Source organism: Scyliorhinus canicula, chromosome 10 (assembly GCF_902713615.1).
Source record: "Scyliorhinus canicula chromosome 10, sScyCan1.1, whole genome shotgun sequence".
Lineage (NCBI taxonomy): Eukaryota > Metazoa > Chordata > Chondrichthyes > Carcharhiniformes > Scyliorhinidae > Scyliorhinus > Scyliorhinus canicula.
This window is the reverse complement of record NC_052155.1, coordinates 109,010,168-109,029,333: the sequence shown is the minus strand read 5'-3', so window position 1 is coordinate 109,029,333 and position 19,166 is coordinate 109,010,168. Positions and strand designations below refer to the sequence as shown.

The 19,166-nt window shown below is 51.8% G+C and overlaps 1 pseudogene; it reads left to right on the top strand.

Moving 5' to 3' along the window:
• Window positions 1-1,804: 1,804 nt before the first annotated feature.
• The window catches only part of LOC119972135, a 106,956-nt pseudogene continuing 89,594 nt past the window's right edge, over window positions 1,805-19,166 (top strand).

Here is a 19,166-nt window from a genome sequence, read left to right as displayed (position 1 = left end):
TTGCATTCTTGGACACACTCGGCTCCATCAAGGACGGTCACCTCAGCACTTTGCTTTACCGCAAGCCCACGGATAACCTCACGATGCTCCACTTCTCCAGCTTCCACCCTAAACACATTAAAGAAGCCATCCCCTATGGACAAGCCCTCCGTATACACAGGATCTGCTCAGACGAGGAGGAGCGTAACAGACATCTACAGACGCTGAACGATGCCCTCGTACGAACAGGATATGACACTCGACTCATCAATCAACAGTTCCAACGCGCCACAGCAAAAAACCGCACCGACCTCCTCAGAACACAAACACAGGACACAACCAACAGAGTATCTTCGTCGTCCAATACTTTCCCGGAGCGGAGAAACTACGACATCTTCTTCGCAGCCTTCAACACGTCACCGATGAAGATGAACATCTTGCTAAGGTCATCCTCACACCCCCACTACTTGCCTTCAAACAACCGCGCAACCTCAAACAAACCATTGTTTGCAGCAAACTACCCAGCCTTCAGAACAGTGACCACGACACCACACAACCCTGCCATGGCAATCTCTGCAAGACATGCCAGATCATCGACATGGATACCACCATTACACGTGAGAACACCACCCACCAGGTACGCAGTACATACTCGTGCGACTCGGCCAACGTTGTCTACCTCATACGCTGCAGGAAAGGATGTCCCGAAGCGTGGTACATTGGCGAGACCATGCAGACGCTGCGATAACGAATGAAAAGACATTGTGTGACAATCACCAGGCAGGAATGTTCTCTTCCAGTCGGGGAACACTTCAGCAGTCAAGGGCATTCAGCCTCTGATCTCCGGGTAAGCTTTCTCCAAGTCGGCCTTCAGGACGCGCGACAACGCAGAATCTCCGAGCAGAAACTTATAGCCAAGTTCCGCACACATGAGTGCGGCCTCAACCGGGACCTGGGATTCATGTCGCATTACATTCATCCCCCACCATCTGGCCTGGGCTTGCAAAATCCTACCAACTGTCCTGGCTTTTGACAATTCACACCTCTTTTACCTGGGGCTACCCCTATCTCTGGATCTGTAATGACTTAATCACCTGCTAATACTCGCATTCTAAGCATTGTTTCCATATAGAATTTACAGTGCAGGAGGAGGCCATTCAGCCCATCGAGTCTCCACCGGCTCTTGGAAAGAGCACCCGACCCAAGGTCAACAACTCCACCCTATCCCCATAACCCAGTAACCCCACCCAACACTTAGGGAAATTTTGAACACTAAAGGCAATTTATCATGGCCAATCCACCTAACCTGCACATCTTTGGACTGTGGGAGGAAACCGGAGCACCCGGAGGAAACCCACGCACGCACGGGGAGGATGTGCAGACTCCACACAGACAGTGACCCAAGCCGGAATCGAACCTGGGACCCTGGAGCTGTGAAGCGATTGTGCTATCCACAATGCTACCGTGCTGCATCTTTGAATTTGTCTATATATAATGTTTCTGGAACATACCTCTTCATTCCCTGAGGAATGAGCAGTGCTCTGAAAACTAGTGTTTGAAACAAACATGTTGGACTTTAACCTGGTGTTGTCAGACTTCTTACTGTGCTCACCCCAGTCCAATGCCGGCATCTCCACATCATGGCTTCCCTGGGAGTGTACACGAGAGCTACATCCTGGTGTAGTCGGAGATCCCCGGCATCTTCAAAGGGCACCCCACGATGATCGGTTGGCTGTTGGGGGATAAGGGGTATCATTTAAGTCCTGGCTGATGATGCCAGTACAGAGGTCAGTAACCAATGTGGAGATGCGCTATAACGAGGCCCATGTGGCCACCACGGCTGTCATTTGAGCGATGCATTGGATTGCTCAAAATCGGGTTCCGATGCGTCGACCACTCTGATGGTGCCCTGCAGTACACCCCCCAGAGTGCCGCCTTCTTTGTGGTGGTCTGCTACTTCCTCCACAAACTGGCACAACAGCAGAACTACGTGCTGGAGGTGGAGGAATGTGCGGCCTTTGAGGAGGAGGAGCCAAACCAAGAAGGGCTGGAGGACCCGTGGGATCAGCTGGAGGACAGCTGGCAGCGAGGGTACGGAATGCCCGGAGGACCTGGGTGACCCTCATCCCCGCCCGCTTCACATAGGATGTGTCTTTGTCCATCATCTCTTCCCCTCTCCCCTTCCTACACGCCCACTGCACCACCCCCACCCCCCCTGCCTTGTTCCACCCAGGGTGATAAGCCTGTGTTGGCACTGTCAGTGGGTCTATATACAAGGCAGGAGGGTGATGATAACCTGATGTGAACTGAGCTGTGGTACTCATAAATCTATGCCATAGTCTGACCCCTGTCTGTTCGCTGAGCACACTTTCACACGCAGCACATTTGTGAGGGTGGTGGGGGGCAGTTCCTGTAGCAGGGAACCCGGGGCCTTGGGCCCTCTGAGCCCAGGGGAGGGCAAATGGGAGAGGGAGGCACAGACCGGCTCACAGTGCGGAATAACATGACAGAGGCTTCACATGTTTCAAGTACAATAGTGACCCCCAACTCTCCTTAACTACCAATGGTGCCACCCCCTCCCCACACAGTGCCCTCTCTGTGATCCTCAATCTTCCTTCCCCTCCGAGCTCTACCACTACCTGTTTCCCAAGGAGGCACATCAGAGGTGGAGGCAGCCTGCTGTGACCTTCGATGCCCCTGCCGGGTGCCATCTAAAGGCCTTGGGGCTGGAGGGCCCCTGCAAATTTTCCAATGGCACATGCCTTGCTCTGCCACCCTCTTCTGCACATTGACCACAAGACGCGCCACCATTGGGTCATGCTCAGCAGCGCCTCAGCAAATACCCACCTGAGACTGGGACATGCTCCACAGCACCTCGGAAAGGTCGACTTGCGTCTGGGACATGTACCCCAGTGACTGGGACCTGCTGGCCAGGCACGTAGCAATGGTTATCACTGACTGAGCTACACCTTGGACACCGCCACTCATGCTGCTGATGTTGTGATCCAGACTCTCCACTTTGGTCACCATCCTAGCAGTGTTGGCATCGGTGCCACGCATTGCCCGTTGCCTTTTGGATTCCAGTCGGCTTTGGAGCTTCTGGTTTGTTACTGACAACTGCCTCTGAATCTCACGACCACGCCCTATCGATTGCGTCAGCTCTGGGATAGCCTTGGGTGACGGTCTGACACATTCTCTCTGTGTCTCCATGGGTTTCTCTCGGTGCTCCGGTTTTCTCCCAAAGTCCAAAGATGTGCAGGTTAGATGTTTTGCCATGATAAATTGCCCCTTAAAAAGATGAGCAGGTTAGATGGCGTTACGGGGTTGGGACGGGGGAGTGGGTCGAGATAGGGTGCTCCTTCAGAGGATCGGTGCAAACTCTATGGGCCGAATGGTCTCCTGCACTGTAGGGATTGTTTCTGTTTGAGTTTCTCACCCCATGGCAACTGGATCATGGGCATGGCTTTGAGCTAAGGTGCTTATCTTCAATTCACCATCCCCTTTTAAAAACATTCTTTTTCACCTTTTGTTAATGGGACCATTTAAACTCGTGTAACATTTAGTGTTCATAACAATATGCACAAATGGTAATTCAAGTGCTATCAATTGTACTCGACTATTATTAGAACAATGGGGAAAATTGTATACCTCTCCAGTTGATGCATGATTGTGCTGTATTTGATTTATTTGCACATGGAGTGAAAGAGGGCTTGTGCTTCATGAAGGAATTTTAAACTGAAGACATATGCTTGATGCCTAGACCTGTACACAAGCCTAGTGTTGTGATTCCTTTCATTTCTATCAAGAGCATATGTTACTTCTTGGCTGTAGGTCAGTTTCCCCAGAACAGAGATAACATTCTTGTTGAGTCCCTGCTCCTTATTTCTTGCTCCTCTGAATTACAGGCACATTTTATGCTATTTCAGCTGTGTTATGTAGGTGTATTCCTGAAAGCCTACTTTATATGACCTCACACCTAATTTGGGCCATGGTTTCCTGCTGACCCTGCTTATGTTCCTTCCAATCTTCCTTCATTGATCCTTCAATACCCATAAAACTGGGTTTACCAAAAGATCATAAGAGTTAGGAACAGAAGTAGGCCACTCAGCGCATCAAGTCTGCTCCACCATTCAATGAGATCATGTCTGATTTGACAGGATAATGTTCTTTCCTGCCGAATCCTCATTATCCTTGATTCCCTTACCGATTATAAATCTGTATATCTCAGCCTTGAACATACATAATGATCTAGCCTCTGCAGCTCTCTGCAGTAAAAAAAAATCCATAGATTCACAAGCAGACTCGATGGGCCGAGTGGCCTAATTCTGCTCCTATGTCTTATGGTCTTAATAAAGTCACCTCTCATTCTTCTAAACTCCAGTGAGTACCAATCTACTCAACCTCGCCTCAGAAGAAAATCCCTCCATACCCAGGATCAACCTGATGGAACTTCTCTGGACTGCCTCCAATGCCAGTATATATTTCCTTAGATAAGGGGGCCAAAACTGTTCACAGTATTCCAGGTGTGGTTTAACTGCCTTGCAGAGTTTTAACAGGGCTTGTTTTTTATATTCCATTCCCTTTGAAATAAAGGTCAACATTCCATTTGCCTTCCCAATTACCTGCATGCTAGCTTTTTGTAATTTATGCATGAGGACCCCAAAATCCCTCTGTGCTGCAGTTTAGTGCAGCTTTTCTCCATTTTAAATAATATTCAGCTCCTTTATTCTTCCTACCAAATGCGTAACTTCACATTTTCCTACATTATGGGTGCAATTCTCCGGCCTCGTTGCGCTCTCGCTCGAGTGGTAGAGGCCGAAAACAAGAACTGCGCCAGGCACCAAACAATTTGCAGTGCAACCAGCCCGCTCCCGTAGGCGAAATCTGGATCTCGCCGTAGTGTGGCGAGAAACCAATTATCACCACTTAAGCCCTATTTCCATACAATTAACAGGAGCAACCCCATATCCAGCGGCCTCCCATCATTCATCGGCCTCCCCAGCAAGTGTTCACACTGATGCCGATCAGTACACATTTTTAAATATGTGAACCTGGCGGAAGGACTTCTGTGGGGAGCCAAGGAGGTGAGTAGCCATCTTTGTTCACAGGCAAAGAGCCCGGAGGCTTGCCACCCCAGTGCTGGGAGGTGGGGGGAGGAGAGAACGACCCTCTTCAGGGGTGGGCTGCCATGAGGGGGGTGGGGAAGAGGAGGAGGAGGCGGTACCGGAGGGCAATCGCATGTGGTACCCCCATGCCAATCCTTGGATCCTGTGTATCCGTTCCAGGGGCAACCCTCGTACCTGCCTGTCTGCCCCACTAACCACTCATAACCCCCATGACTGCCGAGGCCTCTGGCGACGCGGCTGAAGGCTATTGCGAATAGGGAATTGGCAATCGTGGTTGAGTGAGGACTTCATGCAACCCTAGTGGATTCCAATGAGAGGGTGGGCCATGTAGCATATGGGGGTCATTGCCGAGCATCCCAATCACACCTTGATGCCTGAAGACTGTGCCTGAACACAGCGGAAGGCAACACCACACGTGCAGAAGCCAACATCCGAACCGGACGACATGCCCACGGCCAGAGGGTGGGTGCGTTCTACAGGTAGGGGACTTGCCTGGAGAGATGGACTAAGGGTTCGGAGGTCGGCCCACATTGTGCATCAAACTGGTTGTGCACAAAGGTGTTTATTGTGTTTACAATTCTCCACTTTCCCGATGGTACCTCCACCCCACCACCCCCCTTCCATCCCCTCCCCCGGTGCACAATGTTATCCTCGATGTGCTTTGCCTTCCTAGGTCTACCGATATGTCTAGGTGTGTCCCCAGGATGCACATCAGTGGTGAATCATCATAGAATCATAGAATTTATGGTGCAGAAGGAGGCCAAATATTGTGGATATTGTAAGGCGTGGAGGGTTGAAGGGAGAGGGGGTGGAGGTGGGGAGAGGGTTTGGAGTCGCATGGAGAGTTGGGAGGGGTGGATGCTCACGTAGGGGCGGAATGGTCTCCGGGGAGGGGGGGTGGCATTGGCACCTACTCGCTCATGCTGCCGGTGTAGGCCGTTGACCTTTTCCGGCACTGGAGGCCAGTTCGCCTGGTGCTCACAGCTGTCGCCATCACCTTGTCCAGTCAGTACTGGCTGGCCTATGACTGACTCTCCGGGACCCTGGGGGTAACAGGATATCTCTCCTGACCTCCACTGGGTCTAGGAGCATCTCAAGATCTGCATCCCCGGTCTTCTTGGCGCCATTGTTGTGAGCTGGCTGGGGTTGGCTGAGTAAGTGCTGCTTAAGTGTTACAACCTTGGACCTCTAGATTAATGGAGAAAACCTCTGTTCTACTTAATGTGATTGTGTTGATTAGCATATTGTATACAGGGCTGAACATTTTAACATAACAGTGTAGATCTGAATCCATCTCACTTATAATCGATTGGCTCCACTTTTGAGTTTGCTAACTCCTGTGAGACCTGGAATTATTGCCACTGGCAATTAAAATTAAAGTGGTTTTATAAAAGCTAACAGGAGAAGTTAAAGGAGACTGATTGAGAAGGGAATATGAATAGCGATTCATATGTATTCAGCAATGTAAAAGTAGCCACAGAAGTTAAAAGGATGGATGATGTACTATTAAGTAAAGCTTATTATTCCCATGGAAGTGATTTTTTGAATTGTCAGGTTATTTTAAAGGTGATCACATTGTGCATTTTAAGCATCCCTAAATAAATTGCGATCCATTAATCACAAGATCACAAGAACTGTTATATAACAGACTATTATTCTATAACTGGAACTGAAATGCATAAAAATTACCGATTTGTTTTCTGCCTACAGGTGAATTTATGGCAGCCCAGCAGTATCCCATCTGTTAAACTTGGTGTTGTTGCAGATTTACATGTTCTCAGAAGCAGTTCTCAACAATTCTTTTGGTCGCTTCTGCAAACTGAAATTGAATTTAAGCAAGTCTATCATTTATCTTTTAAACTTGTATAGTCTTGTCTAAATCTATGTTGGTTTTATTTTCTACAAATTCAATTCAGTAACATAAAAAGAAAGAATGAGAAAATAGGAGCAGGAGGAGGCCTTTTGGCCCTTCAAGCCCGCTCCACTATTCATTATGATCATGGCTAATCATCCAACTCAATAGCTTAATCGCGCTTTGTCCCATATCCTTTGATCCCTTTCGCCCTGAGTGCTACATCGAACTGCTTCTTGAAACCATACAATGTTTTGCACTCAACTATTTCCTGTGGTAATGAATTCCACAGGCTCACCACTCTCTTGGTGAATGAATTTTTTCCCATCCCTGTCCTAAATGGTCTACCCATATCCTCAGACTGTGACCCCTGGTTCTGGGCACATCCAACATCGGGAACGTCCTTCCTACATCTACCCTGTTCAGTCCTGTTAGAATTTTATAGGTTTCTATGAGATCCACCCTCATTCTTCTGAACTCCAACGAATACAATCCTAACCGATTCAATCTCTCCTCATACGTCAGTCCTGCCATCCCAGGAATCAGTCTAGTAAACCTTCGCTGCACTCCCACGAGAGCTAGAAAAACCTTCCTCAGATAAGGAGACCAAAACTGCATACAATATTCCAGGTGTGGCATCACCAAGGCCCCGTATAATTGCAGCATGACATCCCTGCTCCTGTACTCAAATCCTCTCTCAATGAAGGCCAGCATGCCAAGAGCAGCACGGTAGCAGTGGTTAGAACAGTTGCTTCACAGCCCCAGGGTCCCAGGTTCAATTCCCGGCTTGGGTCACTGTCTCTGCGGAGTCTGCACGTTCTCCCTGTGTGTGCGTGGGTTTCCTCCGGGTGCTCCAGATTCCTCTCAGTCCAAAGATGTGCAGGTTAGATGGATTGGCCATGATAAATTGCCCTTAGTGTCCAAAAAGGTTAGGTGGGGTTACGGGGATAGGGTGGAGGTGTGGGCTTAAGTAGAGTGCTCTTTCCAAGGCCATGTGTCGAGTCGATGGACCAAATGGCCTCCTTCTGCACTGTAAATTCTATGATTTGCATTCTTTACCACCTGCTGCACCTGCATGTTTACCTTAAGTGACTGATGTAAGAGGACACCCAGATCTCATTGCACGTTCCCCTCTCCTAATTTATGGCCATTCAGTTAATAGTCTGCCTTATTGTTTTTGCCACCAAAGTGGATAACCTCACATTTATCCAAATTATACTGCATCTGCCATTAATCTGCTCAACTTGTTCAAATCACACTGAAGGATTACTGCATCCTCCTCACAGTCACCCTCCTACCCAACTTGGTGCCATCTTCAAATTTGGAGATCTCACATTTTGTTATCTCAGCTAAATCATCAATATATATTGTGAATAGTTGGTGTCCTCGCACCGATCCCTGCGGTACCCCATTATTCAAAGCCTGCCAATTTGAAAAAGACCTATTAGTTACTGCTCTTTGTTTCCTGACAATTTAACTTATTTTGTACTTCCCATTTTCAGGGTTTTTTGTGTAACACATCAAATCCTCATCAAGGGGGCTGGGCAGGCCAATTTTCTCCAATACTTGTCACTCTGTGGCTTTGTGACCAGCTGCCAGAAGACAAATTAACTGGTCTGGTTTGTCCTTCATTGGAATAACTCTGATTTTCCTATGGAACAGATGGTTCATCTTGGCTGGGCATCTTCCCGAGTGGCACTGATGAAATTCTGACTTTGCTTGTGCACAGAAACTAGTGCCCCACCCCCAACTTCCCTTTCCTTTCCAAAATCCTTGAATATGTCGCAATAGAGGTCTACAGCACATCAAAGGTCCTTCGGTGTGCTGCACCGGTCAAAATCAACCACCTAAGTATTCTAATCCCATTTGCAGCACTTGACCCATAGCCTTGTATGCCTTGGCATCACAAGTGCACATGAAATGAAATGAAAATGAAAATCGCTTATTGTCACGATTAGGCTTCAATGAAGTTACTGTGAAAAGCCCCTAGTCGCCACATTCCGCGCCTGTCCGGGGAGGCTGGTACGGGAATACACATCTAAATACTTCCAAAATGTAATGAAGATCTCTGCCTCTACCACCCTTTCAGCCAGTGCGTTGCAGCCAGCGCGTTCCAGACACCCACCATCCTCTGGGTGAAAAAGTTTCCCCTCACGTCCACTCTAAACCTCTTGCTTAAATCTATGCCCCCTGGTCATTCCCGCCACCAAGGGGAAACGTTTATTCCTGTCTATTCTATCAATGCCCCTCATAATCTTGTACATCTCAGACATGTCCCCACATAGTGTCCTCTACTCCAAGAAAAACAGCCCCAGTCCATTGAATCTCTCTTCTAACTCAAACTCTCCAGCGTAGGCAACATCCTGGTCAGTGTCCTTTGCACTCTTTCCAGGGGGCAACCTCCTATTAATGTAGTGCTGCCCGGGGTCCTGTTGCTCATAATGCATTCCCTTACCTTGTTTGCCTTGCCCAATACCTCACCTCACGCATTTTCAGTTGAATTCCATTTTCCACTCATCAACCCATTTTTGACAGTTTATACGTAGTTGACAGCGTTGCCAAGCAGTATGCTCTTTATTGCAATCAACTATTTGCAGGCTTGGGCGGCACGGTGGTGGAGGGGTTAGCACTGCTGCCTCACGGCGCTGAGCTCTCAGGTTCGATCTCGGCCCCAGGTCACTATCCGTATGGAAATTGTGTTTCAGTGGTGATAATTGGTTTCTCGCCACGCTATGGTGAGACCCCGATTTCGCCTACAGGTGCGTGCAGATTGCATTGAAAACTGTTTGGCACCTGGCACGTATCTCGTTTTTGACCTCTCCCACTATTCACCGGCCTCGTTTCCTTTGAGCGAGAGCGCAACAAGGCGGGAGAATTGCACTCAGAAACAAAGTTACTTGGAGGCACTGGGTGGGCAACCGGGGGGGGCCACCACACACGACACCACCATGTCAACCCCTAGATCGTATATACCTGTTCTGGGGGCAACCCTTGTCCCTGCCCGTCTGCCCCACCGACCACCCATAACCCCCACCGACTGCTGAGGCCTCTGGTTGTGTGGCTGAAGGCTATTGCTAATAGGGAATTAGTAATCGTGGTTAAGTGAGCACGTCACACATCCCAAGTGGATTCCTGTGGGTGTGCGGGCCATGTAGCATGTGGGAGTATTCGCCGACCATCCCAATCAGACTGTGATGCCAGTCCAGGTGATGTTATGAGCGGATGTCTGGGGTACAGGGTCTAGGGTCCGGTGAGGAGAGCCCACTGCAGCCGGGAGTGCATGGGCAGGGCGTTCTGGCTGCATGTTCCTCATTACCAACGTCCAGCTTGTTGCCCCGCTGCTGTGCAAGGTTATGGCCGGAAAAACAGACCACCACAAAGCGGGCGGCCCTCTGGGGGGTGTACTGGAGTGCACCACTGGAGCAGTCAAGGCATCAGAACTGCATCTTGAGGTGTCCAATGCCCCACTCAATCACAGCCTGAGTGGCTACATGGGCCTCATTGTACTGGGTCTACACTTCAGCCTCCAGCCTCAATCCTCAGTACTGGCGTCATTAGCCAGGTCATTAGCAGGTACACCTTAACACCCCAAGAGCCAGCAGTCCATCCTGAGGTAGTCCTAGAAGAGGCCGGTGATGACCGACTGCCCCAGGATTTAGTTGTCTCTCCCGGGAAGGGTGCACTCACGTGCATGATCTTCATCTGATGGTCGCACACGTGCTGTATGTTCAGGGAATGGAACCCCTTTCTGTTAACGTAGGGCACACCCAGATGGCCCGGTGAGCGCAGGGCAACATGCGTATAATCTATTACCCCATAGACCTGATGGTGAAGAAACCTGCTGCCGGAGCATCTTGTTGGGCTTGGTCCATGTCAAAGATGATGTTGTTTTCCATCCGGACAAACAGATCACCCGTGACCTGTTGGATGCACCTGTGGCCTGTCAGATGCCACACAGAGGTCCCCACTCAAGCCCTATAATGATCCTGAGACATAAAAGTTCAAAGCTGCAGTGACCTTGATGGCAACCAGGAGGGGGTGTTCTCCTCCACCAAGTGATGCCAAGTACGCGAGGAGATGACACAGGTGCCGCATCATCTCCTTGTTGAGGCCGAGTTTCTTGTGGCACATGCTGTCTGTCATCTGTCAAACGACTAATGATGCCTGTACACCCTAGGTTGTTGCGAGACTCCCCCTGTGGGTCCCTCCATGGCCTGATGGGTGGCCGAATCCTCAGGGTGTGGTGTGGGGTCCGGCACATGGTCTGCCGCATCGAGCATCTGCAGACGCTGCTGCTGCTACCGCTGTCTCCAGCGTCTGGCCACCCAGCCGAGCAGCAGCACCGCTAGGGAAATTTCTGGGTCTAAAATCCCTGCCGTAGTATTCAATATCTGGACGGCATTGGGAGAGGGTGTTAGACTGACAAAAAGCGGCGGCTCGCTGGCGGCCACTGTCGCCAACCCATGGGACCATGTCCGGGTTGGCACTCAGCAGTCCTTCCTCCTGCCCAGAGCCTACAAGGCCCTGGGGTTCACCATGTTGCGGAGAGGCAGATGGTTCAAGGCCCAGCTGACCCTGCATCATCTGGCTTTGCCGTGGTTCCCCATGGTTTGCACCATCGCGTTGATGCACTCTAACATCTCCCAATCATTTCCTCAGACCAGCATTCAGCAACACTACCTTCCACAGGCCATCAAACTACATTAAACATCACATGACCTCTGTTTAGCAAAGGATTAAGTCCAAAGACTTCCAGAGAATTACTGTTTTCTCCAGGGTACTATTCTTGAGATGTACCTGCTGCTGAGGTCTCAGCATTTGAAGCCGATTATTATTTTCATCAGTAAGGATTAACACTCGCTAAATGAAGTAACAATCTGCAATGTTAACTAATGGTTCTGCATGTAAACTCTTCCAAAGCAAATGTACAGACATCAGGGATTACTTTTCATAGCCATGGAAGAAGATTATTTTTAAAAGTTCAATTAATGGTTTAGAAGTTGCAGCTAACTTGTATCTGACTTTCAGCATTGGTTCCCAGCAATTTATTGTGTCATGTAGTTTGTCTAGGAGGTGAACCATTGCTGCATGTTGACCAGGTCCCTGATTTCGTCATTGACCTCACCAGGCCGTAGATGGATTGAGGTTCCAGTAATTAACAATGGACATATAGCTGTGAAAGGGAAGCTGCAAAATAACATTTTGCACCGTCAAGCAACTCAGCAAATTCAGTAACAATATAAACTATAGTTCCTGTACCAGCCTCCCCGAACAGTTCCCACTAACTTCATTTGAAGCCTACTTGTGACAATAAGCGATTTTCATTTTCATTTCATTTTCATACAGTACTGCACTTAAGGTTCAGTCTCAAGAGGCCCTGAAAAAGGTGGTGGGCTTTGAGGTGAAGGCTGGGGGTGCCAAGGAAATAGTGGGGAGTCTGGTTAGGCTCCTGACACATTCTGGGCTGGGACGTTACCCAGGGATGGGCAAGTGGATTGGCTGCCCGCACCACGGGGGCAGGTGGCCAAATCACATAGTTAAGTTCCCAGTTAGGACCAATTATCCAGCCACGCCAGCACTTTGCCTGAAGCTGAGTGTCCCCAGCCGTTTCGGGAGAATTCCAGCCTAATGATGGCAGCCTCCCTGGGTGGGCTAATGTGCTGTGCCATCAGAGCTGGAAGCTCTCTCTGGAAGCAAAGGGAAGCATCAAAGGCCATCCCCGTAGTCCCGACAATCTAACCAAAGGGATTTCTTCTCTGATCCAATGGACTTGCAGCCACCTTCCTTCTGAAATATTTAATTATTTTTATGCTTCCGAGGACACCTCCATTTTGAGGAAGCCACAAGGTCACGTACCTGATGCCGGCGTTATTGGGAGCTTGCTGGAGGTGATGAGTTAGGACGCTGCCTCCGCGAACATTGCTCTGCTGGTGTTGCTGTAGATAAGAGCGGGCTAGGGACCCCCATTTAGCCGTGACATTGCAATCCTGAAGCCCTCAGGAAAATCTTGGGTGAGAAGGAAAAATAGGTAGAAAACCTAGATAGTTTTCTTCTTAAAAAAGCTGACGGGACTTCCGGTGGCGGCTATGAAGGAGTAAGTCGCACATTTGGTGGCTCCCCCTCTGGTTGGACTTTTGGACATTTCCCCCCGATTTTCTACCGGACTTGAATTGTAAAACTGATGACAGAGGCAATTGTGTACTGAATTCCCACATTGGTGCATGGAGAAAAAGACTAGACGTGCTCGTAAAGGCAGAAACAGAAAGACAGAGAAGGCTTGGGCTGAAGCTGCAGCAGGAGACAGCATGGCGGAGGACCGGACCTCTAGTTTGCCGACCCAGCGGTCAACGGAGCAGCTGATGCAAGTTATTCTGGAAGGCGTTGCTAAGCAGAAACGGGACTGCTTGGACACGATAAAATAGTCAATTGAGCGGCTGGAGCTTAGATTGGACGCCCAAGATCGGGCGATCCAGAAGGTGGAGAAGGCGCTGGCTGAGCAGGAGGGACATCAAACTGCGGTGGGGTTGGAGGTGGGGATGCTGAGAGACCAGCAGAAGAAGCTCCTGGAGAAGGTGGAGGACCACAGAATAGGCCCCGCCGGCACTTGAGAATCGTTGGGCTCCCGGAGGGGTCCGAAGGAGCGGACTCTGGGGCATACATCGCGGACATGTTTGAGAAGCTGCTGGGGGATGGGGCATTCCCCCAACCCTTGGAGATGGACAGGGCTCACAGAGCACTCGCAAGGAAGCCGTGGATGCGAGACCCCCCCCCCCCCCGAGGGCAATGGTGGTGGGATTCCACAGGTACTTGGATAAGGAAAGCATTCTACAGTGGGCCAAGCAGACACGGAGCTGTAAGTGGGTCAACAGTATCCTGCAGATTTACCAAGACCTGAGTGTGGAGGTGGCCAGGAGAAGAGCAGGCTTCAACCAGATTAGGGCGATCCTTTTTAAGAAAAAGGTTGATGCGCTAACAATTGCACACAAAGACTCGAATCGGTACAAGAGAGGCTTTATTACCATGAGATGTTATTCCTTCGACTGCAGCTGTAGAATGGCAACTCAGGAGAAATCATGAATATTTATGCTGCTCCCTGTGGGCGGAGCTAGCCGGCAGGGGCTTACTGGCAAACCTGTAATAGCAGGTACTGCTGTATATCCCCTAATACAGGCACACACATATATATACAGTGGTGGATCACCACATTCACCCCCTGTTAAGAATGAGTCCGGCGGGGGTGACGTGAAACTATGTACATGATCCGTGATTTATTTACAGAGGGGAGGGGGAAAAAAATCAAGTGTCCATCTTGCAACCCGGTGCCCGTCATAGGTTGAGTCTGACCGGCGGTCGGTCGGTTCGTTGAGAGCGACGCAGCAGTGGTGGCGACGTCTGCACAGGCGGTGTTGGCGTCAACGGCATCGGTGGTGGCGGTGTTGGTGCTGGCCAGTGGCTGGACGACTCCGGGAGCGTGCCAAAATCTTCCATGTCCTCTAGTGTGGACAGGGGAACGAGGGATGGGCCTGGTATGATTAGCATAGTTGCCTGCCATTGGTGCAGAACATCGGCTTACCATTGGCCCTGGTCGGTCATGTGTCTTCTCGACCGGTTGGTTGAGACCAGTCATGTGACGGCTCCCCGATTGGTCGAGAGGCTGAATTAATACCCAGTATTAATACATAATAAATAATAATAATTAATAAATACCCAGTACTCCCGGCGGTCGTCCTTCTACTGTAATCGACCGCAGGGCTAACATCTAGTAGATTAAAGCCATACTTTTGTTCAGCAACTCGTCTCGCGTTTAATTGATGGCCCTGATGACGATGGCAGACGTCATATCCGGGCATGGGATGGCGAAGGGGAACCTCGAAAATTCATCGACCACACTAAGGATGTAGGTGTTGCGGTCAGTGGAGGGGAGGGGCCCTTTGAAATCCACGCTGAGGCATTCAAAAGGGCGGGACGCTTTCACCAGGCGCGCACGGTCTGGCCGGTAGAAGTGCGGCTTGCACTCCGCACAGACCTGGCAGTCTCTGGTGACTGTCCGTACTTCCTCGACGGAGTAGGGCAGATTGCGGGCTTTGATAAGGTGGTACAAGCATGAAGGCTACGACTTCCGGTTGCGGTGATGCGGAGCTAAACCGCACGTTCGGTAGCTCCCGCTATTTTTGGTCTTATGGGCTCTTTTTAGGGCCCCCAGCGGTGCTGGTTGGACTTTTCCCCGGGTGGAAACGCATCCACTATGCTTATCTGCCGGTGGATGGACTGGACCAGGAGCGGAGCGGTCAAAAAATCGGCTTTGGAGCAGAGGAAGGTGCGAGGCAGGAAAAACAAGATGGCAGCGGGCGGGGAACAGGCAGCGTGGCAGCAGTAGGAGCTGCTCCATTGCTGCTTCAGAGAGCTGAAGGCTGAGATCTCGGAACCGTTTAAGGCCTCGCTGGACAAGCTCATGGCGACTCAGACGGCTCAGGGTGCGGAGATCCGAGAGCTACAGCAAAAGGCCTCGGAGAGCGGGGACGAACTCCTGGGCCTGGCAGTGAAGGTGGAGTCGCACGAGGTGCTTCACAAGAAATGGCTGGCAAGGATGGAGGAGATGGAGAACCGCTCCCGTCAGAAGAACTTGCGGATTCTGGGCCTCCCGGAGGGGCTGGAAGGTTCGGATTTGGGGGCCTACGTGGTTGTGATGCTGAACTCGTTAATGGGCGCGGGGTCGTCCCAAGGACCCTTGGAGCTGGAGGGGGCCCATCGAGTGCTGTTGAGGAAGCCCAGGCCGTGCGAGCCGCCTAGGGCTGTGCTGGTCCACTTTCACCGCTTCGTTGACAGTGAGTGTGTGCTGAGATGGGCGAAGAAGGAAAGAAGCAGCAGGTGGGAGAACGCGGAGATCAGGATTTATCAGGACTGGAGCGCCGAGGTGGCGAAGAGAAGGGCTGGTTTCAATCGGACGAAGGGAGTGCTTCATAGGAAGGGGGTGAAGTTTGGCCTGCTACAGCCGGCTCGCCTCTGGGTCACTTACAAGAACCGCCAGCTCTACTTTGATTCTCCGGAGGAGGCCTGGGCCTTTGTTCAGGCAGAGAAGTTGGACTCAAACTGAGGACTGGGGAGGCTGGGGAATGATGTACATAGTCCGGAGGCTCTGTCCTCCTTGGAATCCTTTCGTTTTTATTGGCTGTGTTTGATGTTGCCTTTTTGCTGTTCTGCTTTTTCGCTTTTTGGGGCTGTTATTTATTTATTGGGGTGCTTTTTAGTTTTTTCACTGGTGGAGGGTTGGGGAGCTGTTCGCGGTCCCGCTGGGTCATGTGCCCGTCTTTTTCCCGCGTGTTGGGTCGGGGGGGGGGCGGGGTTTGGGATGGAAGCGCGGGTTTTCTTCAGTAGCGGGCGGGGCCGGCACTGGGAGGGGGGGGGAATGGTGGTTGTGTTTCATCGGGGGGGGGGGGGGGGGGGGGGTGTCGGGATGGCGGGAGAAGCCGGGGTCAGCAGGAGTCGGCTGACTTACGGAAGTACAATGGTAGAGGTTACGCAGCTAGGGGGACCCTAGCTTGGGGGGTGGGAGGGGGGGGCAGTAGAGGGGGGGTTCCGGGTTGCTGCTGCAGGGGCCGTCGGGGAACGCCTGGTGAAGGGGGAGGTTGGGGGGAGGGGGGGGGGGGGGTCTGCCACCGTGGGAAACGGGCCTGGGGGATTCTCCGGGCACGTGGTGAGCCGAGGGAGAGCTATGGCTGACCGGCGCAGAGGGAGAGGGAAGACCCCCCAGATTCGACTGGTCACATGGAACGTGAGGGGGCTGAATGGACCGGTGAAGTGGTCCCGGGTCTTGGCACAGCTGAAGGGGCTGGGAGCGGACGTGGCTATGCTCCAGGAGACGCACCTTAAGGTGGCGGATCAGGTGAGGCTGAGAAGAGGCCGGGTGGGGCAGGTGTTTCACTCTGGGCTTGATGCGAAGAATCGAGGGGTGGCGATCTTAGTTGGCAAGAGCTTGTCGGTTGTTGTGTCGAGTGTGGTGGCGGACAGTGCAGGTAGATACGTAATGGTGAGTGGTAGACTTCAGGGGAGCGGGTGGTTCTGGTCAATGTGTACGCCCCCAACTGGGACGATGCGGGCTTCATGCGGCGAATGCTGAGCCAGATCCCGGACCTGGAGATGGGGGGTCTGATCTTGGGAGGGGACCTTAATACTGTGTTGGATCCGGCTCTGGATCGTTCACAGTCTAGGACGGGTAAGAGGCCGGCGGCGGCCTCGGTGCTGAGGGGGTTCATGGATCAGATGGGAGGGGTAGACCCTTGGAGGTTTTTGAAGCCGGGTGGTAGTGAGTTCTCCTTTTTCTCCCATGTCCACAAGGCTTATTCCCGGATTGACTTTTTTGTTCTCAGCAGGGCGCTAATCCCGAGAGTGGTGGGGGTGGAGTATTTGGCGATAGCCATTTCTGACCATGCTCCGCATTTGGTGGACCTGGAGCTGGGGGAGGGGAAGGATCAGCGCCCGCTGTGGAGGTTAGATGTGGGGCTTCTGGCAGAGGAGGAAGTATGTGGGCGGGTCGGTCGGGAAGCCAACGATAACGGGGAGGTGCAAGTTGGGGTGGCTTGGGAAGCGCTGAAGGCAGTGGTTAGAGGTGAGCTGATATCCATTCGGGCGCACAGGGAGAGGGGAGAGAAGGTTGAGACGGAGAGGCTGGTGGATGAAATGGTAAGGGTGGACACGAGGGATGCGGATGTCCCGGAGGAGGGGCTTTTGAGGTAGCGTCGCAGTCTCCAAGCGGAGTTTGATATACTGACCACCCGGAATGTGGAGGCACAGTGGAGGAGGGCGCAGGGGGCGGTATGAGTACGGGGAGAAGGCAAGTCGGATGCTGGCCCACCAGCTCTGGAAGCGGGAGGCAGCGAGAGAGATAGGGGGAGTCACAGATGCAGGAGGGAACTTGGTGCGGAGTGGCAGGGACATTAATGGGGTGTTCAGATCCTTTTACAAGGGGCTGTACCGGGCGGTGCCCCCTAGGGAGGGAGGTGGGTGGGATGGACCGCTTTCTGGATAAGCTGGAGTTCCCAAGAGTAGAGGATGATCGGGTGGAGGGTCTGGGGGCCCCAATCGAGTTGGAGGAGCTGATGGACGCGTTGGGGAGCATGCAGACAGGGAAAGCACCGGGACCTGATGGGTTCCCGTTGGAGTTTTATAAGAAGTTTTCAGATCTGCTGGGCCCGCTGCTTGTGAGGACCCTGAATGAGGCGAGGGAAGGGGGGGCTCTGCCCCCGACGATGTCTAGAGCAATAATCTCACTGATCCTGAAGCGGGATAAGGACCCCCTCCAGTGTGGCTCTTACAGGCCGATTTCGCTCCTCAACGTGGATGCAAAGTTGTTGGCTAAGGTACTGTCCAGGAGGGTGGAAGATGTGGTCCCGATGGTTATTCATGAGGACCAAACGGGGTTTGTGAAGGGGAGGCAGCTGAATGTCAACGTACGGCGGCTTCTCAATGTTATGATGATGGCGTCGGTGGCTGGGAAGGCGGAAATAGTAGCATCGATGGATGCGGAGAAAGCTTTTGACAGGGTGGAGTGGAGCTACCTGTGGGAAGTGCTGAGGAGGTTTGGGTTTGGTGAGGGATTCATCAGCTGGGTCAGGTTGCTGTATAGCTCCCTGGTAGCGAGTGTGGTGACGAATGGGAGGAGGTCAGAGGACCTTCGGCTTTCCCGGGGACGAGGCAGGGGTGCCCCTTGTCTCCCCTGCTCATCGTGTTAGCGATTGAGCCCTTGGCCATGGCGCTGAGGGATTCGAAGTACTGGAGGGTGATTGTGCCGGGGCGGAGGGGGGGGCACCGGTTGTCGCTGTACGCATATGATTTACTGGTGTACATCGCGGATCTGGCGGGGGGGATGCCAGAGGTGTTGAAGATACTTGGGGAGTTTGGGGATTTTTCGGGCTACAAGCTCTATGTGGGGAAGAGTGAGCTGTTTGTGCTGCACCTGGGGGACCAGGAGAGGGAGATAGGAGAGCTCCCGTTGAAGAGGGCGGAGAGGAGCTTTAGATATCTTGGTGTCCAGATAGCTAGGGGCTGGGAGGCCCTGCACAGGCTAAACTTTTCGAGGCTGGTGGAACAGATGTAGGAGGAGTTCAGGAGGTGGGATGTGTTGCCACTCTCTTTGGCGGGTAGGGTCCAGTCAGTTAAGATGACGGTGCTCCCGAGGTTTTTGTTTCTTTTTGAGTGCCTCCCCATATTGA